Source organism: Mus musculus, chromosome 19 (assembly GCF_000001635.26).
Source record: "Mus musculus strain C57BL/6J chromosome 19, GRCm38.p6 C57BL/6J".
Classification (NCBI taxonomy): Eukaryota; Metazoa; Chordata; class Mammalia; order Rodentia; family Muridae; genus Mus; species Mus musculus.
In genome coordinates this window covers 31138187-31164448 of record NC_000085.6, presented here as the reverse complement: position 1 = coordinate 31164448, position 26262 = coordinate 31138187, and the positions used below count along the sequence as shown (strand labels likewise).

General features: G+C 39.5%; 1 protein-coding gene across 3 annotated transcripts in view; it reads left to right on the top strand.

The window, feature by feature from the left end:
- The window catches only part of Prkg1 (protein kinase, cGMP-dependent, type I), a 1200782-nt gene that overhangs the window by 600820 nt on the left and 573700 nt on the right, over positions 1-26262 (top strand). The window lies entirely within an intron of this gene.

Below are 26262 nucleotides of genomic sequence, written 5' to 3'. Positions count from 1 at the left end.
CAGTTTCCATTCATATGATGGGTTAGGCTCTCAAGAAGGAAATGACTTTGGCATTGTTCATGAGGCACAGCACGCACCCTATGGGTGCACAGCATCTTAGGAAAGGCTGAGTGAGCAGGCAGGCACAAACACATCTAGAACAGCCGAGTTTACAATCACTCACTCTCAGGAAGACTGCCATACCCCCTCTACTCGCATACAGTTTTCCTTCTGTGGAACTAACCCTTATCTTTGCATCTTTGAAACAGTTGACCATTCCTAGTTGGGTTCAGTGACTTGCTTTGGTCTGCTTCCTTGCCTGATTCTTCCTCCGCCTCCCAAACACTGATTAAACACGTGTGCCACCATGCCTAGTCATTTTCTGTTCGACAAATACATACTGGACATCACTCAACAAACCATGGTCCAAACTGATGCCCGGTGATTCAGAGATTTGGGAAAGGAGCAAGGAAACTTATGGGAGTTATACTCATAACTTCCACTAACCCAACATAACATAATAGGAAAGGGGCTCCCTTGGTACACTCAGTGGTGCCTTTATCATTCAGTCAGACTACTCAGCTTTCTAAACTTGTTAGACATTTGGGTTTCTGTTCTGTCTTGAGAGAAGCTCCACCATGATTTTGGAGAGGACTGTGCTGGCCAGCCCACCCCTCCCTACCTGCGAGGCCCATTCTTCATAGGCAGTGATTCAAATGTGTCACAAAAGGATCTGTGGTATGAGGATAGACCCTACTCAACACCAGCTGTTGGTAAGCCAAGGTGGAGGAGGCTGGCCAGTGAAGGTTTCCGTTGCATGGAGTCTCCTGTTGATTTTATTGATGTATTTGTGGTCATGTTCTCGGTGTCCTAGAAGCAGGATTCAGCGCCTTACACTGAATGCCATGTTCACACCTCTGTCTGAACCCTCTTTTTTTTTTGTTTGTTTGTTTCTGTTGTTGCTGTTGTTGTTATTATTTGTTTTTTTAAAGACAAGGTTTCTCTGTGCAACCCTGGCTGTCCTGGAACTCATTCTGTAGACGAGGCTGGCCTCGAACTCAGAAATCAGCCTGCCTCTGCCTCCCAAGTGCTGGAATTAAAGGCATGCACCACCACTGCCCAGCTTGTCTGAACCCTCTTAGCATATGGTTCTTTTCAGCAAAGATTCAGATCTTTGCATCTGGACTAGTTCTTCTCATCTTTTATTTCCCAGAAGAATTTTCTCAAGATCTCCAAATACCACTCTTTTTTTTTCCTAGAAGAACTATACAATAATTATGTTTCTCCTTAAATTTGATTTGCAGCACAGTTGTGAACATAAAGATGGTCTTCATGGCATCATTCACATATGTGAAAATGGGGAAAAAATGAAAAGGTTGTTATATGATACCCCTCATTATAGACAGTTACACAGCCTTTAAAATGTATGTCTTAAAAAAAAAAAAAAAAAACACCATGAGAAAATTAAAGTCAAAACTCTTATAACATAAAAAAAAACATAATTTAGTTGTGATAAAATACCTTAAAATACATGCATAAAATGAAATGTATGCATAATTGGGTTGGAGAGATGCTGGAAGATTAAAAGCACTTGCGACTTTTACAAAGGATTCAGGTTTGTTTCCCCACACTCATGTTGGACCACTCAAAACCACTTGTGACTCTAGTTCTAGAAGACCCAATGCCCTCTTCTGTCCTCCACAGGCACCTGCACACACATGTGATGTACAGACAGACAGATGCAAGCTCACGTGCACACACGCACATACACACACAAGTAATAAATATAAAGAAATCATAATATATGTTTATATGTACATACATAACAAAAAAAGAGGGAGCAGATTTTATCAAAATTAAAAACTGGAGCAAGGTGTGGAGACTCACACTTGTAATTCCAAAAGTCAGGTGGCAGAAGTAAAAAGATTTCTGCAAGTTCAAGGCCATGCTGGGTTGTGTAGTATTTCCCAGGACAGCCTGAGCTATAAAGTAGTCTTTTCTCTGAAAAGCAATAAGTAGTAATGGCAAGACAGCTCCATCAGGCAAAGTGCTTGCTGTCCCAGCATCAGCCTCTGAGTTTGAATCCCAGAACCTATACCAGAAACAAAAGAAACAAACAGGGTATCATAGTACACATAAAAATTCCAGCTCTGGGGAAGCAGAGACAAGTGGATCCCTGGAACGTGTTGGCCTATCCCAACTATAGCAAATAGAAGAGACTTCTAAATTGTATGAAATATTATAAAAACTAAATGTTGTGATGGTTGCAGGTCTTTAAATTCACTGAAAATCTCCATTCTCCCATGCATTTGAAATGGGTGAATTTTATAGTATGTAAATTACCTCTCAATAAACCTGTCAAAATTTTGAAAAGAATACTCTCTAGGAGAATCAGCCCAATGGGAAGATGTCTATCACTTGCTCTATGTTCCTATTATTTCCTCTGGAAACGGTTTGAAAACTTGCTTGACACTAATGCTGAGCCATCAGTTTCTTTTAATTGCAGCAAAAACCAATATTGCACAAGTCTTTCACATCTACACCTTTCTTGTGGGACCAGCACGATCCCATGGAAAGGGGCCATTTCATTGGTGCACATAACAGAAGCACTCACCCAATGGAATGACTGTGTCACTGTTCATTATGGCTGTCAGAGAACATCAAGATAACTAGATGCCGGTAATTCATTCTTCTCTGAGGTATTGCAATTAAAAAATAATAATAGCTCAACACTGAGCACAAAGCATGAAATGTATGACTGTTTTAGAAAACATTTATCACTTCTGTGATCAGGAGCACTTATGATATGATTAATTCCTAGGTACTATATTCAAGAATATAATTGAAAATCCTACATGCATATATCTAGGAAAACACATTTGCATTGATCAAAAAGTCTGATGACTGAACGGTTTGCTATGTAATTTCTAAGTGGAGATCTTTTCCCTTAAATTTCTATTTCATTTTGTGGTTTCACTTTGATCTGAGCAACACATAGAAACCTACAAATAACAGTGTTCAACATGGATTGACAAGCTCATATTTCTTCCGGTTTGTAACTTTTAAACAGCATCAATCCACCCCCCTTTGGGGGCCAATTTTAGTGTTCTTTTATATTTTTTTCCAGTCTCTTTATTCTGTATTATTTACTACCAGCTCAGCTAAAAGTGATGTCAAAACAGTTCTCTGTTATTGTAGCAAGTGCCTGAAATAAATCAACTTAGAAGGAGAAACGGTTTACTTTGTCTTAATCTTTCAGGTTTCAGTCCATGGCTATGGGCCCTGTTGCTTTGGGCCTATTTGGGCTTAATATGTCGGAAGTGGGTGATAAAGCAAAGGTCCATTTCAGGACCAGGAACAAGAGAGAAGGAAAGAGGCACGGGCCACTATCCATTACCTGTTTGAAGCCGTGTCCTCAGTGATACATGAGGTCTCTGACTAGACTTCAGCACTGAATTCTGGGGCATGGGTAGGGGGGCAGTGAGACATTGCCATCCCGGTAAGGCAAAGTCACTGCAAGTCTGTCTCATGATAAACACTGCCATCATGAACACAGCAATGAATAACTTACATAAGACTGGGCACCTCCAGCATTCCCCCATGGATAGAGACGGTGCTCAAGAGACTGCATCCCTTCCTTGAGGTTCTATTGATTCTTTATTGTTGCCACTGTGGGAGAGGTACCGTTTCTTTCAGTGGTATAGCTCCTGGGAGAGTAGTGGGAAGAAAAATAGCCTCAAAGGTAAGGAAAGGGGGAAGGTGATGGGGGGGGGGGGTGGAATGGTGAATATAATCATTTACATTGTATATATGTATTAAATGATATTAAGAGTTTTAAGATTCACAAAGTTCCAATATCTCCACTCTAAGAACAAGACTTCAACACATGGGCCTCTCAGGACTTTTAAGAACTGACTGGAGTTCCTGCATTTCTATCGTCTTGAGGATTGATTGGTCATGCTTGGGATAATCCTAGGTAATTTCTCATAGGTGGAAGGGTTTCTACCAGTGTTCTCTTTTGATCATAACTGCAAAGGAATTGGATTATTATGTGAATCTGTGTTGCCTCTGTGAGATTTTGAATTTAGGGAATTTTTGTCTTGGTATTGATTCATTCATTCACTCATTCATTCATTGAGCAAGACATTTAGTGAAAATATACCTTAGTGCCATGTACCAGAAGTACAAATATGAAAGAGATTTCTGCCTCAAAATTTTCCAACTGACAGTGAACATCGTATAAATACTATTCTAGTGGAAAGGAAGCAACAGAGACATGTAACAGGTTGAATAAAAGAGTTGTGATGATTTCTTGTGTGGCCTTCCAATAAAGCTTTGATCAAATAAACCAATTAGAGAAGGGATAAAAGATTTAGCCAGCAAAGAGAAGATTTGGATAAAGCTGTAGAAATACAAATGAATATTTTGAGCTGGGCATCGTGGTACATGCCTTTAATCCCTTACGAAGCAGAGGTGGGAAGATCTTATTGAGTTTGAAGCCAGCCTATGAGTTTCAGAATAGCAAGAGCTACATGGAGAGACCACATCTCAAATGAAAACAAAGCATTGAAGAAAGACAAAAAGAAATAACATATTGGGGTTGAGAGTATTAAAATGATAAGTTCATTGGAGAGTGGACCCCTTGGCAGAGAACATCTGTAAATTGTGTACACTCTGGTTCCTCTTTAGCTGTGCAACATAGTGTGGATGAATTAGATAGAATTAGGTTGAAATAAACTGGAAGAGAAATGAAATTACCTTAATTATTTTAACAACAGCAATTAAAAAAAAAAGGAGGTTAAAGTGTATGAAGCCGCTGCATAAGAAAGCAAAATTAAAAATGTAATATAAGAATGTAGGTCAACTAAAGCATTAGTTTTTATTATAACAGCATTATTCATTAGGAGAGAAGGGAAGAAAGAAGAGAAGGAGGAGAAGGAATTTCACAATTGTTATAAGATTATTTCAGATTAAAATAAAAAATACAAGACTATATAGAGATTTAAGGAAAGACAGCACCCCACCCTGTGCCGATGGTCAAATCTCATTTATAGTTAATTTCCCATGAAAGCCACCTGTTGACCAACATTTGGGTATTGGTCAGGAAAAACCAAGCCATGTGCCAAACTGTAATTAGGTTAAAAAAAATGTTCTAGACAGATGGTCATTTTGGCACAATTGGTATAAACAATGTATGAATTAATGTGAATTGCTTTAACACATATTTCTCTCTTCTAAAAAACTTAATGTAGACCCCATGTGACTCCTGTTTATCGACTCAACAGTAATTATAGGTCTAAATTAATCACTTGGTTTACCAGTGGCTAATTACTCAAGCTGGTCCCCCTAGATACTTCAGCGACAAGGAAACAGTTTAGCTAAGCCATATTAAATAAAGAGCCCAAGTACGCACTAACAGAAATGGCGATGATAAATCTCTGGAATGAACGGTCCACATAGTTACTATAATACAGCAATGTTAAAAAAAAAAAAAAAAAAGTCCCTGTCAGGTTTTGTAGCATACACTTATAATCTCAGCCTTCCCATGCAGAGGAGTGAGGAGTCTGAGTCTGGTCTCTTCTATGTTACAGATTCCAGGCTAGTTCGGACTACACAAGGAAAGCTTGCCTTATTCAAAACAAAAATAATTTTTCACAGGCCCTTGACACCAATTAATCACTAACCAGGATTAAAGCCAGTAAGTCAAATCACAGAATATTCTTGGACAAATAAATTAAAATTTGAATAAATGAGAAGTTTTTGTTAAGCATCATAAGATGCTTTAAGACCCAGAGGAGAAAAAAAAAAATGTTCAATTGCATCAGCCTGCATATTCGTTTTTGTGATGACGTGCTTCCGCTTAGCTCATGACTGTATTTGACAATTGCATTTAGAAGGCAGAAATCAGCAATTTGCAGTGATCTTGAGCATACAAGAAGCACTGACTCTCTGTAATTCATTCTCCAAATTAATATGATTAGATGAGACGATTGCTGAGTTCCATTTGTTATTCAACAGTGGTTTCATTTATGTTTTGTTTATTGACAGAACTTGGGAGTCAGAGTTAAACATGCAATAATAAACAGATCCCGAACATTTCCCCCCAAAGCACAGCCATGTCTATGAGAATGCTTGAATCATGTCCCTAGCACTTAAGGCAGTGGTTGACCACCTATGGATGGAGACCCTTTCGCAGAGGTTGCCTAAGACCATTGTAAAGCATGTGTGTATTAACATTATAATTCGTGCCAGTAGGACAATTAGTTATAAAGTAGCAAGGAAAATAATTTTATGGTCCAGGAGTCATCACAACCCAAGGAACTGTATTAAAGGATCGCAGCATTAGGAAGGTCAGAACCCCTGATGTAAGGTGTTCCGTGACTGGGTTTTAGGCCATCTCAGAGCCCGGGTTTATCATGCGTATTTCACACAAGATGCTAATGTTTGGACAAGAGAGTAAGATCTGAAAAGGCCATACCCTGGTAATTAGAGGGGCTTTACCCTTGACCACTAGGTTAGGTAATATAAAAAGGTGTATCTCATCAATTCTTTGCCTGTGCCATTTGCTGCTTTGCTTCCAATGTGTGAATTTACCCTTGTTTTTTTTTCTCTATTTTACTTTATTTTATTTTATTTTCCCCCTTTGAATTTCACATGCAAGAAGTCTCTGATGGAATGGCAGCAAATAGAAAATTAACTTAGTTAATTTTCCTTGAGTCATAGTATTTCTGTCTATGAGTACACTGTAGCTGCCTCCAGACACACCAGAAGAGGACATCGGATCCCATTACATATCACTGGAATCCACCATGTGGTTTCTGGGAATTGAACTCAGGACCTCTAGAAGAGCAGTCAGTGCTCTTAACTGCTGAGCCATCTCTCCAGCTCTGAATCATAGTATTTCTGAAGAAAGTCTTGAGTGTATAGAACGTGGTGCACATTGCTAAATACTAAAGAAGGAATAGATTGGCTTGTCTCTATGTAGTGCTTAATATAGTGACTGGACACTTGGTCATGATTCCATGTGATGGCTGCTATTTCAGATTCCTTCTGAAAAGTTTAGCAGTCAAAAACTGCATCCTACCAAATATGGAATACTCCAAGTAGCTACTCAGGAGGGGAGTGGGCAGTGATCTTCTCACCAATTAAGTGAACTATAACAATTAGAGTTATGATTGATAATTCACTTGTCTATCACTAATATACTTAATAAGCCTTGACATTTCCTCACAGAAATAGTATAGCCTTGCTGGGTGTTTGTGTGTGTGTGTGTGTGTGTGTGTGTGTGTGTGTGTGTGTCCCTCCTCTTTGTAAAAACAAAGAGTGATTTATTCTTAGCTTAGGTATGTTATTTATTTTTTATTTTTTCTCAGAATAATAATGGAAATATTTTTAAATCTCAATATCTAATTTGAATAACCACACGGTGGTAAGAGTCTCCTAGTGAGTAAGTCTGTAGCTACAGAGATTACAGGTGAATGGATGGAAAGAAAGGCTTCTTACCTACAATGAGCAGTCACAGGAAGATTTGTACCTAACACGTTAGTGTTTCAAATGTGATTGAATCTTGTTAGTTACCATGCAACGAATCATTACTTTGACAAATGTTCCAGCACAGAAGTCTAAACGCAAAATAAGACATTGACTCTCTCTCTGTCTCAAGCTGTCTCTGGCTGTGTTTGCATTTTATTTCCTTGCCATCTTCAGAAAGAGAACAGATAAGCAAGATGGGAAGCGTGCAGGTGAGAAGGATGTGTGAGGAGGGAGCCCGTCACGATTCACGATCACTGCCACATGGATGGCAGAACGCAGTTAATCTGAAAGAGATACATCGAAAACAAACATTGTTTCTCAGTTAAGTAAGAACGGGAGGGAGTCAACAAACACAGGTTGAGAATAAAGAGATTTGCCCCTTCTTACTGAATGAAAGAACACTCATTGTCTCAGAAAGATAGATCAGGGCATCTCTCTTCAGAGACAAACACTAGCTCCTCGGTAAAACATCAACTACCCGTGCACACTCCTGAGCTAATCAGGAGAGTGGGGTTTGACGTGCCATCTTCTAAATATCCATCAGACTTTTGTCAGTGTTTGTTCCTTTAAAATAATTGCCACATACTGTAGAACAAAGAAAGAACGGTTGGATATACTACTGGTTATATAGAAAATATATGGTGGAGGGTGGGAAGATCTTACTGAAACAGAGAATATCATTTAAAAGTTAGTATTGAGAATATCATTTAAAAGTTAAATGGTTAACTTTAGGAGCTGGAGAGGCAGCTCAGTGATTAATAGCACTGGTTGCTCTTCCAGAGGACCTGGGTTCAATTCCTAGCACCCACATGGCCCCTCACAACTGTTTATAATTTCAGCTGCAGGGGATCTGATGTTCTCTTCTGGTCTCGGTGGGCACTGCATGCATGTGCTACAAAGACACACTCAGGCAAAACACCCATACACAGAACATAATAAAATTAAAAGATTTTTAAAGATTAATATTAAATCTAAACTTTCTAGAAGTCAAGATTTTTAAATGTACTAAGTTAGGTCTTACCTTTCATTTATCTGTTAAAAGAATAAGTAATTTACACATGAGAAATAAACATTTTTGTTCTATTAAATTCTAAATCAAAATGAATGAAAGGTTTTATGCAAAATATTTTATTTTAAAAAAACATATATTTCCATAGTAAAGCATTTGATTTGTCTGATAAAGGTACCCAATTTTCTATTCAAATGTTTAGATTTCTCTGATCTTAGTCTCTGGATCTATAGAGCAATATACCAAGAGCAAAAATCCCTGAAACACAGCAATTACCTAATAAAGTCGAGGCCCTTCAATCATTATTGTCATTGTTCAATACCACAGTGACTATTTATACCACTCCTCTTCCCAGGGCCTACAGTGAATCTCTGAACTTCAAATGATAGTGGAAAATGAGTCTTCTTATTTCAGAACAGTCAGTCAACTTGCCTTTATCAGGAGACATATAGCATTTAAATTCTTAGGCCAGCAGTAGACCCTGAGAACATAGACAGGATGTGTGGCGGCAAGATTGTGAAGTTAGTGGAGGAGAGCTGATGGGCCGCTGAAGACATAAAAGTCCTTGAAACTTATAAAAATTTTATTTTCCCTTTCGACTTTCTGAATTCTTGTAGATAATACTGAGTGACTAAGGTGTGCGTGTTGGGAGTACAGAAGTAAATCAGAAAATAAGTAGCAAAAGTTAGCCAGCACTAACTACTAAGTAGCAAGGGCTAGCCAGAGCTAACTACTCTAGTTCTTTTTCTTGGTTGTTCAGTTGCAGATATGAACTGTGGTTTTCGATTGGACTTACCTTTATGTAGTGCCCATGAAGCGACAGAGAACTAAAACCAATTAAATAGCTAACAAAATGAAAGCAGACATTTTCAAGAGCCTCATCTTGGGTGCCACATGTTACTGGGGAAGTTGGGAATCTGCTCTTCGGGTTTTTAGTCTCATTAGTAAAAGAATTTAGGAACAGACCCAGGAGGAAACAAAGAAAGAAAAGCATGGCATTTTAAAACAGCCCCATGACAGACACGCAACCACATGCAAGGAGGGCAGCTTCAGGGAAAGATTGGGGAAGCCCAGGGCTTCACAGAAAAACATGGCGAGGCTTTGGCAAATATCCGAAAAGAAAACGGAGAAGAGAAGGAGGAAGGGAGGAGGTGATTGACAGGCTGAGATGGGTTAGATTAACTTCTGTTTGGGGTATTTTAGAATGTTCCATCTCCACCTACGGCCAGAGGTGAATTTCATACTTTCCACCAGGAAGAAATAGCTTTCCTTTACTTTCTGTTCCTCGGCAGAGTACCGAGCAAGGCGACTATAACTTTTTCCTGCTCTGAAGATGTAACAGTAGCTCCATGTAGGAGATGCACTGGAATTGGGGGAGAGATAAAATCGACATCCGCCCTGAAAATTCCAGACATCCAGTTCCCACGCTGTTTACCGGAAGGGGTTAGTGTCTAAAGTAGAATTTGGGTCTCGTGTATGCATTCCAGGCAAGGGTACTCAGCTAGGAAGGGACAAGAAACCAGGGGCCCTGTCTTGCCTTCCTGGGTGGAGAACCAAGGACCTTCCTGGAACTGTATTTGGGGTTCCTTCCTCCAAACTGCCTACCAATGCCTATCTTCTGCCTTCATCAAGACCAATCAGGACTTTTTATTGAACAAACCAGCAGAGACCTGGAATGCACTGGATTTCCATCTGACCTCCAAGGAATTCATTGCCATCATCCTGAATTACATTAGCACTCTCCAAAATCGCAAGAAAGAGTGTGGTTTCTGAAACCATAATCCTCGCTCTTATCTTAAATCCCTGACTTCTAAAGCCACGGACTCTTCCCCCTTTTAAGTTATCAGTTAATTCATTCTGGCACAAAGGCTCGGGAATTACAGAAACTGAATTTTATGATTATTAACTGTTCGTGCTGATGTTAAAAACACTCTATTTTGCTGGTGAGCTGAGGGATATTCTATCTTCCTGTCACAAGTAGACTTGGAAAAAGACAGCCAGTGATTTTATCCAGCAGGGTGCTTCTGATTCTTTACATTCTTCCTCTCAATGTTATTTAAACAAATTATTTTTATTCTAATAAAAAAATGGATCCAATTCCACCACCCCCCACCCCCAATTTCAGTCTCAATAGAGGTAAGGTAAAACCTATTTTATCCCCTTTCCAAATTCCCAGGATCATTAATTACACATGAATATCTCTAAAAGGTTTTAATTAGATGTTTAAAATGTTTGACACTTGATAAATAGTAGGAGAAAACCATCATGCATATTCATACCGAGTGAAGCCCCTGAGAGCTTTTTCCTTAACTTGATGTTTAAAAGCAAGCAATATTTACATTTGGAAAAAATGACAGGCTTGACCTGGCTGGATTCGGCTGACTGAACAGATCGCTAATTGGTCTGGGATGTGAAGGCTCTCCCGCTGAGTGTTTGGCTTAATACTAGCACTTGGGTGTAAAAGTGATTCCCTGGCGTCCTTAAGTGCAACTTATGGTAAAAGCCCCCCAAGATTTTGATGTTGAAGTAATTCTCCAACACTTTTAAGTGGTGCTGATAAAAAACAAAAGGAAACACGTGACAGAAAAGAGAATAATCCTCCAACCAACCCTAGTAATCTCTCTTAACCTACTCTCCCTTCCTGCTTAGCTTCCCAAACTAGACATGACTACATGCGTTCAAGGTGGTACAACTGGAGATGATCTGAGTGCTCCCCGACTACAGAAAGCTGGATCTAAATTCTGAGTGTAGGTTACTGAATTGTTTTTTATTGTTTCATGGTGAGACTGTGCCATAACCGTATTTAGCCCTCTTGTAAAAGGGAGACACGTGATGCCTAATCCTCTTTCCGTGCTATCAATGCTTACCAGCCATTGTCCACAGCTGTTGGTCCCAGGTTAGTTTAGATGCTGTAGTTCTTTCTTACCAGAAATCTTTCTACCCACAGAATTTATGGATTTTAATATGTCTTAATTACTTTAGTATTTCCTTTTATTAATTTCCTCATTCAAGCCAGCAGGAGCCTTGTTCAGTTTCATTCTGAGTTGTACGGACATAGATGTAGTTGAAAAATCTTTGTTTTTGCATATGTTAATGATTTTATAGGACTTACCCCCCTCCATCAGCCTTTGAGAAAGAACTGCCATGCACAAAGTCTATCTGACCACCAGGTTGCATCCACTACTGACCTGGCCAATGTTTCTATGTTCATAGCAGCCTTATTTATAATAGCCAGAAGCTGGAAGCAACCCAAATGTTCCTAAACAGAAGAATGGATACAGAAAATGTAGTACATTTATAAAATGGAGTATTACTCAGCTATTAAAAACAATGAATTTGTGAAATTTGCAGCCAAATGGATGGAGCTAGAAAATATCATCCTGAGTAAGGTAACACAGAAACAAAAGAACACACATGGTATGTACTCACTGATAAGTGGATATTAGCCCAAAAGCTCAGAACACTCACAATACTCACAGACCATATGAAGCTTAAGAAGAAGGAAGACCAAAGTGTTAATGTTTCATTCCTTCTTAGAAAGGGGACAAAATAATCACAAGAGGTAGAGGGAGGGAGGAACCTGGGAGGGAGAGAAGAGGGGAAAGGAAAAAAGATGGGCAGGATCAGGTATGGGAAGAGACAGAAAAGAAGTACAAAGGGTTAGAAAATTGAACAGAAATATGTAGCAGTGGGGGAGGGGGGACATGGGGGTAGCCACAAGAATGTCCCAGATGCCAGGGAGGCAAGCGGTTCCCAGGACCCAACGGGGATGACATTACCCAAAATGCCCATCAAAGGAGAGGCAGAACATAGAAATTTTTTAATGTTTGTATTTTTCTATTGATTTCTCTATTGATTCAAGAAAGAATTGGTTCTTTTGTTCACATGTACATCTCTTTTTGCTTGTAAAACTCATTTGCTCCAGGGAAGGTTCAATGTAGCTTATACTTTACAAGGTATTTACAGACCCCACAAAGCTCCTCATATTTAGACGACAGCATTGCAAACCATATTCCAATAGTTTGTGCCAGCGTTTTATAGGTTTAGGGTTTTTATCTATCATACAGAAACTGGCATTCTGGGTTCCATTTCTTCTGAGAATCGTTTTGAGGGATAGGTCTTCATGCTGGAAAATACACAATAGCTTTATAATGATGAAAATATATTAGTAAATCAGGACCTGCTGGCTTGTTAGTCACCAGTGTGCTAATCAGAGTGTGAAATCTTAATTTTTTTGGACTAACTGATATAGCTATGTCATGGTGCTCATAAAAATTTCTGTTTTGACGGGCATAGAAAGAGAAAAAAACACCAGCTAATAGGCAAGATAAAAATCAAAGCAAAACAAGGAACCATTAACCCCATTCTAACTTTCCTTTAGTACCTGAGAAAACATGGCAGCCATGTTTCAAGTGCATCAGAATCAAGCAAGATGATCAGCTATTAGCTTAGCTTTTGTGTAACTGATGGCAGGGTTCGGGGGAGAGGTGTGTGTGTAGACTAAGTTGAGTCTGGATATATGCAGCTAAGAAAATGTACCATTAAAGCAAATTATTCAGCTTTTTAAGAAAAGTTAAAATAAACTCAGAAAGCCTTCCATCTGACTTGGCTTCTATAATGTAGATAAAATAAATTATTAAGTTAACACTCTTAAATATTATAGTATTCTTTGTTTGTTTGCGGTTTGAGATAGAAGCCCTGTATGTACCCCTGGCTGTTCTGGAACCCACTGTATTGAACTAGGTTGGTCTCAAATTTGTAGAAACTCTACTGTCTCTGCTTCTTGAATTCTGGGATTAAAGTACCACCATAGGTATCAAATGTTACAATTTTCAAAACATTTGAAGGCTAGGAACCGAATGTCCATCACTAAGTGACTAGTAAGCTGCAGGGTTTGGCAGTAGAATACATTCTGTTTGTCCACTGAAAAGAACGAGGAAGTCTATATATGCTGTCATGAAATTTTTCAATATTTTAATATTGTTTTGCTCATCGAAAACACAAGTTATTAACAGAGAATAGTGGCACATATCTGTTATGTCAACACTCTGAGGTAGGGAGGTGAGTTTGGGGACATCCTGGTCTAAATACCTAGTTCAAGGTCAGTCTGAACTACACAGTAAGACCTTGTCACAACAAACCCAGGGCTAGGGGAATACTAGTTTCCTTCATTGGAAAATAGTATTATACTAGCAATATACATCTGGTGTTTGTAGTAATAGATCTGATTCATGATAAATGAATTAACCTGGTCTCCTCCTCTTCTCCCCAATACCCCAAAAATAGTTTTATAGAATTTTAAGTGACGATCCATTTGTGTAATAAAAGTTCCTGTAGATATACTTATACACATTTGCTCTCATATTTGTATCCATAAGAGTGTGTGAAAAAAAAATATTAACACAACTAAGAAGTGGTTACGTCTAAGGAGAAATTCTCCTAAATAGGGAAAAAGTAAGAGACAAGGAGAAGTTATGTATTGTACTTTTTCTTGTTTTCAATTTTTATATCTATGCAATTTTAAAGAAAAATACAAAATTAAATATTAATTTAATAAACACTTTATCTTTGTGCTGGCTTTGACTATAAAAACAACCTAAGAAGAGACACATAGAATAGATAATTATGTGAAATTACTCAGACATATTTACATATGATCACTTTTCTAAACTGTCATTTCTATTGGTGACATAATTAATTAAAATTTTGCCACTAGAGAACCATTTCTGTTCTAAAACTTCACTAAGCTTTTACTTTTATTTTTAATTATGTGTATATGTGTGCCTCTGTGGCAGTTTGTGCACGTGAGTACAGTACCCACAGAGGCCAGAAGAGGGCTCTGGATCCCCTGCAGCTAAAGTTACAGAGATTGTGAGTGCTAACTCCTCCTGATTTGGGTGCTAGGAGCCAAATTAAGGTTTTTGGAAGTGCCCCAAACTCACAATCCCTGTTCTAGCTCTTCTTACCACAAACCATTTCTTGATGTTAATAATTTCCCCGCTCTGATGGAACAAAATTGAGATTAAAGCAAACCATGAAGTGTAAGTTTATTTCTTGCAGGCTTATTTCTGAAGCATTTACCTATCTGCACTCAACCTTGTCTAACATGAATGTTCCACCCATCGTTATTTTAGTGTTTTCCCCCATCTCTCCTATGAGGCTGGATGTGTTCATGTATATACTAGGCTGGGTGTGTTCATGTATATACTATACTAGCAATCAGTTGCATAATCCTAGAGGACTCTGTTGACCTTGTAGTATCTATACAGTGGGCATAAGGTAAATTGCTTCTATGCATGTGTGTGTGTGTGTGTGTGTGTGTGTGTGTGTGTGTGTACATGTTCATATGTGTATATGTGTATGTGAGTGAGTGCACATGTATGTGCTTGTGTGTGTAGCGGTCACAGGTTAACAACAGGCATCTTCCTCAATCATAGTCCAGTGTTATCCTTTGAGAAAGGGTCTCTCACTGAACTGGGGCTCAGTCTTGTCTCTGCCTTTCCAGTACTGAGATTATAGTCATCTGGGGTCTCATGTTTGCACACTGAGCACTTTATTGATGGAGCCATCTACGTCTGGACCAATTTCCTCACCCCTCCTTAGCATCTTTCAAATGTTGGTGTCTAGTAGCAGCATGTTTCAAGCAATGGCTGAGGGTATCCATGTCTCGTCTGCTCATCACTCCACCTTCTGTGTTGGTAAAGAATGTCTCATTGTGTCAATTTTACATGAACTATTATGAAAAATCCAGCTTTAATGCAAGCCTCCAAACTCAATGAATCTCCAGTTTTCAGTTCCACTTACATTCTTTGGAACTGGGCCTGTAAATCCTAATGTGATAAATGAAAATGGGAGAACTCTGGGATACCAGATGGCATCGTGGGAGGAGGACACGGGGGATGGGGGGGGGGGGCATTGAACCTAATACAGAAATACTCTCATGGATCTCCAAATCTGTGTCAAAATGTATCCATGGAGCCTTCCTTTCCTACCTGTGAAGTGAATTCACAGGCATTATGTTGCCACAGGTCACCTAGTGGAAGGAAAAAAAAAAAACATTTTGCTTAAAGTGTATTGGATTTAAGACAAAGTTTACTAAGTAGTTTTGTTATTATCAGTATGTTTAGGGTCTAATAATCTTATAATAATGTTTCTTGAGGCCTAGAGGCTTCGTTAATATGTAAACTCAATTCAGCAAGGTTCTGAGAGGGGAAACAAGTATGACTCAATGACATTGGAAGCAATAATAGTAATCGCTATTACTTATGAGCACTCACTATGTCTTAGGCACTTTAAGAGCCCCTGTCCTGTGGTGGGCTTTGATGTGTATAACAGCCCTATGAAGTATGCACCATCATCCTCATTTTAAACATGAGAAAGCTGAGGCATGAGAAAGTAACTAATGGGAGGGAGGCAGTAAAGATGGCAACTGGACAGAAAAACTCTTGACCTTTTTTTACTCTGACATAACATATAAAATGGAACAATAATTTAAAAGGAATGGGCTCAAAGAAGCATTGTTGGGGATAGGAGGTCCTGGAACAAGCTTGTGCTTTCATGAGGCTGACTCAATAGAAGATAGTATTTGAAGAAAGTTATGGTGTCTTCTGGGTTGAGAAGTGTGGGAGGGAACGGGGCATTCGGTCAAGCTTCTGGCTAAGTACACATTCATACCTCCTTTTTGTTTCTGTGCCTCCGATTCTTTATGTGAAATAGCAAGCTGGGGTGTCAATGGTCCCCAATCCTTCTCAAAATTAAGAGATGACAGATATCTAGTTATGTGACAGTGTTATATTCTAATGCGATTTGAAAACTTACTAATCTCAGGAAGAATTTACTGTAATCCTAAAATTTCTCTTGTTTGAGGGCAGGAGGTCACTTGGTTTTCATAGTAGAGGAACTCTTGATAATAAGATGTTCAACCTGTTTAAAAATACATTTAACTTTGGCTACATGGTACATATTTAATCACTTGTTATTCTGAAACATAAAATTACCTCAAAGGGCTTACCTAATGAATTGGTAATTGATAGCTTCTTGCTCTAATGGTAACTCGGTGTTACCTGACTATATACATTTCAGTATGTGGCTTGTTTTTGATCACCCTTTCAGTTTGCTAGCAATCCTTCTTCTCTCAAATCAAAAAGAAAAAAGAAAGAAAACAAAAAAATCCTGAGGCAAGGGAGATGGGTACATGAATAAAAAACTTGCTGTACAAGCTTGAGAACCCAAATTTATTTCTATGGCACCCACACAAAAGGTGGGACAGCAACCCACATGTAACCACAGCTTGAGGGAGGCAGAGATGGAAGCTAGCTAGTTAGACTAGCCGAATGTGCTCACCAAGTAGGTGAGCCCGGGGTGCAGCTAGAACTATGTCTCAATAAACAAAGTGGGCAGAGATGAAGAGAGACCCTCAATATCAACCTCTGGACCCCACAAGTCCATGTGAAAACACATATATACAAACACACACACACACGTTTGTGTGTAAATGTATACAAATATGCATACACATGCACACCACATACACACAAGGAAGTCTCTCTCTCTCTTTCTCTCTCTCTCTCTCTCTCTCTCTCTCTCTCTCTCTCTCTCTCTCTCTCTCGTTACATTTGCGGAAAGCACATTTTCTAGTTACTTACAGAATATTTTTAAATATGCCAGGATCTCTTCATTGTGTCTACCATTTATTAGTCAATAAATACGTATTGATAGCCTCCTCTGCATTCTAAGAATATTGGGGGTGGGTAGAAAATAAGTCAGACTTAGACTGTTTACAGTATTGACAGTGGAAGATGACATGCACATTGTGCCTGCCCATCCCTCCCTCAAGTGATCTTCAAAGACAACTATAAATTGTTAATGCCACAGGATTTGAGATAGACTGTTGATCCTGCATTTAGTTCTGTGGTGCTGGGTCCCATGCTCTATGCTTCCTAGACTGACTCAAACCATAATGACAGAGTGAGAGACTGTCGAAAGAGTCTGCGCTTCATTTAATATAATACTAATGATAAATTAAATTTCATTTCCCCCTTAAAACAGACTTCTCATTAATCTTCAGAGCATTCCTGTGAATAGCAAGAAGGACGGTGGTACTAGACTTTCTTTAATTAGCTTTTCTTCTGCTGAAGCTAGAAGAGCTGAACATGTCAAGAAGTTAGCCTGTAAATATTGTTCCTTGAACTTCCAGATGGCCTCAATATTATCACAAAGGGTTTTGTTCAGTGACATTTAATATTCAATTACAGCAAAGTGTGGCACTTTAATTTCTAGCATCCTTTCCCTAAATACATAAATAAAAAAAAAAAAAGGTGACAATGACGGACTACACAAAGAAAACACAAAGAGACTCAGAAGTGTTCACACTGTTACATAAGTCTGTGATGAGCTCTGGACCACTGAATTTTCACCCTCCCTCCTCATGATGCAAATCTTCGGTTTTGAGCAGACAAGAGGACTAGAAAATAGGAACTGCTACTTTCCTTTTGGAAACCAGTAATTCACTTGTATTGTGTATGGACCAAAAGGAGTCTGTGATGAGTCACCACAATGAGCAGAAGGAATAATCACTAGACAGTGCATTTATTGTTAACACAGTAAGCACTCTGAGCAGCTTCTTTGTATAACCAATCTTGTTTAAATTAATTATAATAGTCTTTAAAGTTTTTTTCCCATCTTAAAAAAAAAAAAACTAAAGGATATTTATAATCGTTCTCGGTATAAGGTGCACTCTTCAGTTGCTAGGTAACATGCTTGCTGAATTTGTTTCTCCACAGATAAGTAAAATACTCCTTCCCGTGCTATTATTTTGTAGGTAAATTAATGCTTATCTAGGGCACATTCAAAGGCGATGATAACACACTAGCCTGCAGAAGTTCTACGTCAAGCAAAGCAAAACCTGGGTTAGAAGTGTCGCTAACCTGCAGAAGTGACGGCCGAGAGGACCCCGCAGGATTGGTGGAATGGTGTGGCAGTGAGAAGTGGAACTTTGACCTCTAGCTTCAGACTTATTCTTTCAATACAAGAGCAGATCTTTGAGCCAAGTATAGATTTCTTTTATGTGTGAGCCATGTGAAATGGCAGGTCTCATTCCATGAATTAAACGCAGGGGTCAGTATTTGTACCCTCCATCCCTCTCTAGATTTGGTGTTTGCTGTTCATGTCTCAGTCTGCAGGTCGAAGACAGTTTCTCATGGGAAGCTGGCACAAAACAACCATTTTTGGGGAGCCAAGAATTTTACCTGTCAGCACTGGCCCTGATACACAAAAAGTACCCGGGGGTAAATCCTCAGCCATCAACATCTTCTCCATCCTGGGAGATGCGGTGATGTTCTCTCTGCCATGTCGGGAAACTTCTTTTTTTTACATTACATTAGAATCTTTTTATTTTTCACATAGTGCCTTACATTTTGCCTCATCCAAATAATGATCCCCTCAACAAGAGTCCATGCCTAAGCATTGTGAGATCCTGTGCCAAGCACAAGTGAATTGAACAAAATATTTGCAAAAAGAAATAATGTTTGCACAATCATTCATATAAATGAACTAGAAATAATAAGGCCAAGGAAACACATCTTTCTGGAGGCTGGAACTATTAAAGAATTTCATATGTACTATCAAAAAAACTTGCCTTTGCCTTATTCTGTCAGTGGGATATAATTAATTTTACACTAAAACTTCAGTCAGGGCACTTTCTGTAGTATGACCTAGGGAATATGGATGCATATTTTATAATTTCTCTAATCAAATGTTTCCTAAGGATTTGTTTAAGTGTATATGTATGTGTGTCAGTGTATGTATGTGCACCACATGTGTGCAGTTATCCTCAAAGGCCAGAGAGGATGTTGGATCCCTGGAACTAGACTTAAAGATGGTTGTGGGATGCCTGAAATGAGTCCTGGGAACCAGACCCAGGTACTTTGCAAGCGAAAAGGTGCTCTTAGCCACCGAGCCATCTGTGCAGCCCCTGTAATGAAATAGTTTAGATACACTTATTAGATCCACGGTTGTTATGACTGAAATACAAAAACAGTTGTAAGGCTTCAGGGTGTTGAGCCATTGTGTCTAGGTCTCATGTACTTGGGCAGAACATCATGGCAGTGGGATAAAATGGAGAAGGTTATTACCCTCATGGTGGCAAAATGAACACAGAAGGGACTGGAGACCTTCAAAAGCATCACTTGTTTGTACCAACTTGACCCTAGCCTCCACCCCCTAGATTCAGAACCTCCCAAAATAATGCCTCAACCGGCAACACTGTAGATTAGTGGCCTCTCTGCCACATTGGGTGTGGCTCTCATTATTACCCACCTGAGGCACTGCCCTCCACTATAGCTACTCCCATTTTTCTCTAATAATTTGGCCTGGCTCCAGGTGTAAGTAATATTGATCTGATGTTCACTATCTCACCACAGGAAGCGCTCCAATTTTGCCTTCCAAGACATTTGGCCATGTCTGTAGAAATTATTATTTCGGGACTCCGGGAAGAGACCGAAGTGGTTTTGACGTCTCATAGATAATAGCTCACAGTCTACAGATATGCAGCAAGAACTCTACCAGCTGCACATAGAAATGGTGTACATTAGACAGTGCATAAGGACCAGTTAGGTGTTTCCATGTGTTTTCCCATTTTATGCTGAAGGAATTTCATAGCCTGGAATATGGCAGTCACAATCCCACATTGTCTCTTCTTGCAAATCCATCTTCTCACCACCCCTTTCTGTACACTTCAGTTAAGCAGGGACTTACCTTCCCCAAGCAGAGTCTGTCTGCCTGGCCTCATTTATCCTCCCTGCTGCCTCTTTGTCTTGTTGACTTTGCCTCTTCATCTTCTTTGTACCCTCTATCTAGAAATGTCACCTCTTACAGGAAGCCTACAGAGAATTCCTGATTCTTTCTTCCTACTTCCTCAGTGACTACTCTAGTGTCTGAGCTCCAACCACATTGCTATACTTTTCTCCTCATCTTCTACCCATGACTGATACACAATTTTTAACAGTTTTTACTTGTTTTAATGAACAGCAAATTCTTAAACAATCAGAAACATCATTAAAACCAGCAACAACTCTGTGACCTGTAAAGCTTTCTTAAAAATATGGTCAATAAATATTTAGATTGAATTAAATTTTTAGTTTGTAAGAGGGATCTCTAAACTAGACCTTATAATTGATTTTAAATTCTATATATTTAACATGAATTGAATTCCTGCTGTTAGTAAAGAGGCAGTTTTAAGAGTTATCCCCTCATAGAAAGAAAGTACTCATGCTTAATAGAAAACTAGCCACAACCAATATGCAGCAAATTCACTATATTGCGTAGCTCCTTTGTTATTTAACAAAGGGATACTGATTAAATATAGGACAAATAAATAATGTTTATCATGTTGCCTTAAGAGAGTTATTACTAATATTGATTAAGTGATTTTTTTGTTTTTTAAATAATTTTTAAGTTGTATGTGTATTTGTGTTTAATTGTATGTGTATGTATGTGCAGACATAACATATATGGCTGGTGTCTACAGAGCCAGAAGAGGGCATCAGATTCTCTGATATGGGAGTTTAAGGACAGCCATGAAGCACTACATGGATGCTAGGAACCTAAACCCAAGCCTTTGGAAGAGCAGCCAGTGCTCTTAACTGCTGAGCAATCTCTCCAGAGCCAAAGTGAAGTGGATTTTTATAGAGATAAAAGAAAACCCAATACAATAGGAAGGGTGGCTCAGATTAGAGATGCACAGGCAATAGTGTGACCACTCAGTAGCTGCTGTCCTGGGGTCTGGGATGCTACCGGCTTCAGCCTCCACCCTCAGACTCCAGACTGACAGACTTTTAGGTCTGTGAAAGTATGATCCAGAGTGAAGTGGGGGGACTGTGATGAGCCTTCCCGGAAGTTCCAGTCACACACCTGGGTCATTCTGCTGTTGTTGCTGTGATTTTGCTTCTCTTTTTATTTTCAAAATTAGTTTTAGTCCCCTTTTAAACTTTTCAGTAAGTAAATATGGGATTTCTTTGTGGCATTTTCATACATTTCATATGCTATTATATTTTGCTCATTTAATTCTATTTTTAATATTATGACATATATAATTGTGTGAGTTATAATAATTTGGTAGGTGTACTTAGTGTGGAATAATTTAATAAATCTAAGTCCTATGAAATATTTCTACTTTTTTTTTAATGGTGAAAACATCTAACCTCTAGGTTTTCAGCCACATTGTAACATCTGTTTTGTTGTAGTGAATCACAAGTGGTCCAGATCATTGACTGCCTTTCCTAATTGAAACACTAATTCATTTCACTAACATCTACTTCTGGTTTGCTTCTTCTCCATCCTTTAGCAAACTCCATTGTACTCTCTGCCCATGATTGACTGTTTTCAGTTCCAAGTTTAAGCAAGATCATGCAGCATTTCTCTCTCTCTCTCTCTCTCTCTCTCTCTCTCTCTCTCTCTCTCTCTGCCTCCCTCTCTCTTTTACTCTGTCTATCTGTCTGTCTCTGTCTATCTCTGTCAGTCTGTCTGTCTCTCATTTCACTGAGCATGAAGTTCATCCATATTATCACAAAGGATAGGATTTCTTTCTTTGGAAAGCAGAACGGAGCAAGTAGGATACAGAGCAAGTAGGATACAGATATTCTCCTCCTGGGTGCACATCCACTTGTTAAAAGCAACGCAAGAGCATTTGAATGAGCTTTACAGTCTTCTCTGAAGACATTCTTTCATGCTGTACAGGAGCTCTGTGTTTTTCCTCCCATCTCGGGTACTTGTTAGACTCTGCCCAAGCGTGTAAATGTCAATTGCGGATGACACTGCCCATGGTACCCACGATTTACTTTACCCTGTAATGAAGTGGTGGGCCACATGCCCAGCACCTAAACTAAATCAAAGAAGGTTTAATTGAAATTAGGCAAGGCGCCTAGAAGAACTTCACTCTGCTCAATCCCAAGTTTCCAATTCCGTTGGAATCCTATTTTATAAAAATCTTTATTGCTTGGAGGGAACCCAGGAAGACCAAGCCAGAATACATGCTGGTGTGCCAAAAGAGCACAGACAGTGATATAAGTGACCAGGAGGTAGGTAATATGCGGGGGGGGGGGGGGGATCTGTGACCAGCATGGGTTGACTACTTGTTAAGCAGTACCTGCTGGATACTTTGGATATCAGACAATGTTTCCAATGCTGCAGTTGAACACAAAGAGACCAGAAATCACTCAGCACATTCAGAGTTGTCAGAACACTGTCCCTCGTACGCCCCATGAGCCAAGGTTCTGATCTCAGTTTAGATTCTAGAAAAGTGATATTCTTTAAATCCCCGTAAGACTCTGAATCTTCAGAGAAGGAATACTAATAAGTAGTTCTTGTTCTTGCTGCAGTTTATGCTCTTATTATGAAGGGAAGCTGGAATAACAAATGAGCACTTCCCACTCTCTACTGATAAGCACCATGAAGCACTATGCCCTCCACTTTGCCGCAGACATCAGGACCTGTGCTCAGTGAGTGAATAGGTATTATGGCAGGATTTGGAAAATCAAATTCAAATCATGAAATATGGGGATAATGGACAGATATTAAGTAGGAACAAATAAATACTGCTTAATTCCACTTGCAATTCTATTTACATTTTTTAAGTGTTGTAGAGCTTCAAGGCTTATGTGATTTGCCTTTTAAGATCAGGTATGAATATATTCAATCAGTAGAGAAAGGAGTCTTGACTATTACAAAGCATAGGTAAAACACTAGCAGAGTTAGAAAAATTGACTACAGCTACTATAGCCACTTTAAATTTGAATATATTAACATGACAATCGAGTAAAAAGTTTCAGCCACAGGTTTTACTCTGGAAAGTAGAATTGTAATGAGATTGAGCTAAATATACTTAAGTGTCTTCCCTAATCAGAAATACCAAAGTGGAGCTGGTGGGATGGCTCAGTGGGTAATGGTGCTTACTGTCCAAGCCTGGCCACCTGAGTTCAATCCCTGGAACCTTCATTAACATGGAAGGAGAGAAATGACTTCACGAAGCTGTCCACTGATCTCAATACAATCGTACAAACACACCAATAACATGTTCTTTTTTTAATTCAAAAGAAATACCAACCTAAAGTTGTTTTGTTTTGTTGAGGCAGGTTTTATCTCCATAGCTCAAGCTGGCCTTGAACTCTCGTCTTGTATTCTAGCCCCTATCCATCCCAACCTTAGACTCTTCCACCTCAGCCTCCCAGTGCTGAGATTACAGCTGGGTATCATAACACCCACCCTCCTGTGATAGGCATTTAAATCAGTGTGTTGCAGATAACTCAAGGGATAGCAGCAGCTGATGTTACCTGGGAGTTTCCTCTCAGCACATCTGGGTTCCATTTCACTTTCCCCATGCCCTTTGAAGTTGCCTCTATTATGTGCACATCTGTCCACTCCCCAAGCTTTGTACCGAGGGCCTGTTATGTATAAGCAGAGTGTACATAAAGCTAGACAAAAGTCATTTTGTATTTCCAGAGTTCAGGACGTTGGGCTGGGGCTGACAGGGGCTTCTCAGGAAGGTGTTTATTACCTGAGACAGATTCTCTCATTTGTAAGAAATTAATTCAAACTCTCAGCCTTGTCTTAGTGGAAGCAATGTTCTCCCCATACATAACATTGGCTTCTGTTCTTTTTATCCTTACTCCCATTCCCAGACTCTTTCTCTAGCACGGTGGTTCTCAACCCCTTTGACCGGGATCAGATACCCTACATAGCAGGTGTTTGTGTTATGATTCATAACAGTAGCAAAATTACAATTATGAAGTAGCAACAAAAGAATTTTATGGCTGGAGATACCCACAACGTGAGGAACTGTATTACAGGGTTGCAGTGTTAGGAAGGTTGAGAACCGCTGTGCTAGCATAATTCCAGTGCCATCATCCCCTGCTCCGAATCCTCGATGGTGGTTGTATGACTTCAGGGTGTTATTCACGCTCCTTATTGACAGTACTCAAGGTCGTCTACGCTTCGGCCCTGAGTGACTTTTTCCAGCTGATTCATTCAGCTTCAGGTCTATAGTCCTGTGCACTTGCATCAGCAGCCTAGAATAGACAGGGTCAAAAGAACAGAATCTGAAGACTCACATCTCCGAGTCCTGCTCTTCTAACACTGATCTGAGACCTTGTTCACAATATTCTCTCTCTCTCTCTCTCTCTCTCTCTCTCTCTCTCTCTCTCTCTCGTGTGTGTGTGTGTGTGTGTGTGTGTGTGTGTGTGTGTGTGTGTGGTGTGTGTGTGTGTGTGTGTGTGGTGTGTGTGTGTGTCCACATCTATAAACAATTTTATTATATATTAATGTATATAAAGCTATTTATCATTATAACTCCTATGACATAAAAATATGTTAATATATTTAAACACAAGAAAAAAACAAATAGTTCAGAAATGGCATATTTGTTAAGCACACATGCTTCTTTTTCAGTGGACCCAAGTTCAGGTCCTGGAAACCATGACAGGTGGCTCAGAACTGCCTAAAGCTCCAGCTCCAGGCTATCCTCTTTCCTTTTTGGACTCTATGGGCACCTGTACTCACATTTGCATATACTCACATGTGCGTGCACACTCACGTGCAGAAAGAGAGAGAGAGAGAGAGAGAGAGAGAGAGAGTTAAAAAATAAAATAAAATGTAAATGTTTGTAGTGGAACATGTCTTTAATCCCAGCAGTTAGGAGACAGAGGAAGGTAGATCTGAGTGAGTCTGAGGCCAGCCTGATTTATAGAGTGTTGTGTGTGTGTGTGTGTGTGTGGTGGGGGGGGGGGGGCTCTATAAACACTATGGACAGCAGAGTGTGAATCCATGAGAGGCAAAAATAAAGTCAAAGCAAGATGACTCAGTAGCATCTAACATCATATAGTTTATTTTAGGTATATTTGAGCACAACACAATTTGAAAAAAAAATAGTGTCCTGGTGATAATTTTTTTTCTTTTTTCTTTTCTTTTTTTTTTTTTTTTTTTTTTTGGTGTTTTTGAGACAGGGTTTCTCTGTATAGCCCTGGCTGTCCTGGAATTCACTCTGTAGACCAGGCTGGCCTTGAGCTGAGAAATCTGCCTGCCTCTGCCTCTGCCTCCCAAGTGCTGGGATTAAAGGCGTGCGCCACCATGCCTGGCTATCCTAGCGATAATTAATTCAATTCCATGTGCACTACAAAGCTTAAGACATGACGAAAGGATGGACCATCTAGTGATTGCCATATCCAGAGATCCATCTCATGATCAGCTTCCAAACGCTGACACCATTGCATACACTAGCAAGATTTTGCTGAAAGGACCCAGATATAGCTGTCTCTTGTGAGACTATGCCAGGGCCTAGCAAACACAGAAGTGGATGCTCACAGTCAGCTATTGAATGGACCACAGAGCCCCCAATGGAGGAACGAGAGAAAGCACCCAAGGAACTAAAGGGAGCTGCAACCCTGTAGGTGGAACAACAATATGAACTAAGCAGTACCCCGGAGCTCTTGTCTCTAGCTGCATATGTATCAAAAGATGGCCTAGTCGGCCATCACTGCAAAGAGAGGCCCATTGGACTTGCAAACTTTATATGCCCCAGTACAGGGGAACACCAGGGCCAAAAAGGGGGAGTGGGTGGGTAGGGGAGGGGGGGGTGGGTATGGGGGACTTTTGGTATAGCATTGGAAATGTAAATGAGCTAAATACCTTATAAAAAATGGGAAAAAAATGAAAAAAAAGACATCAAAACTCTTAAAAAAGTACAAGTGGCA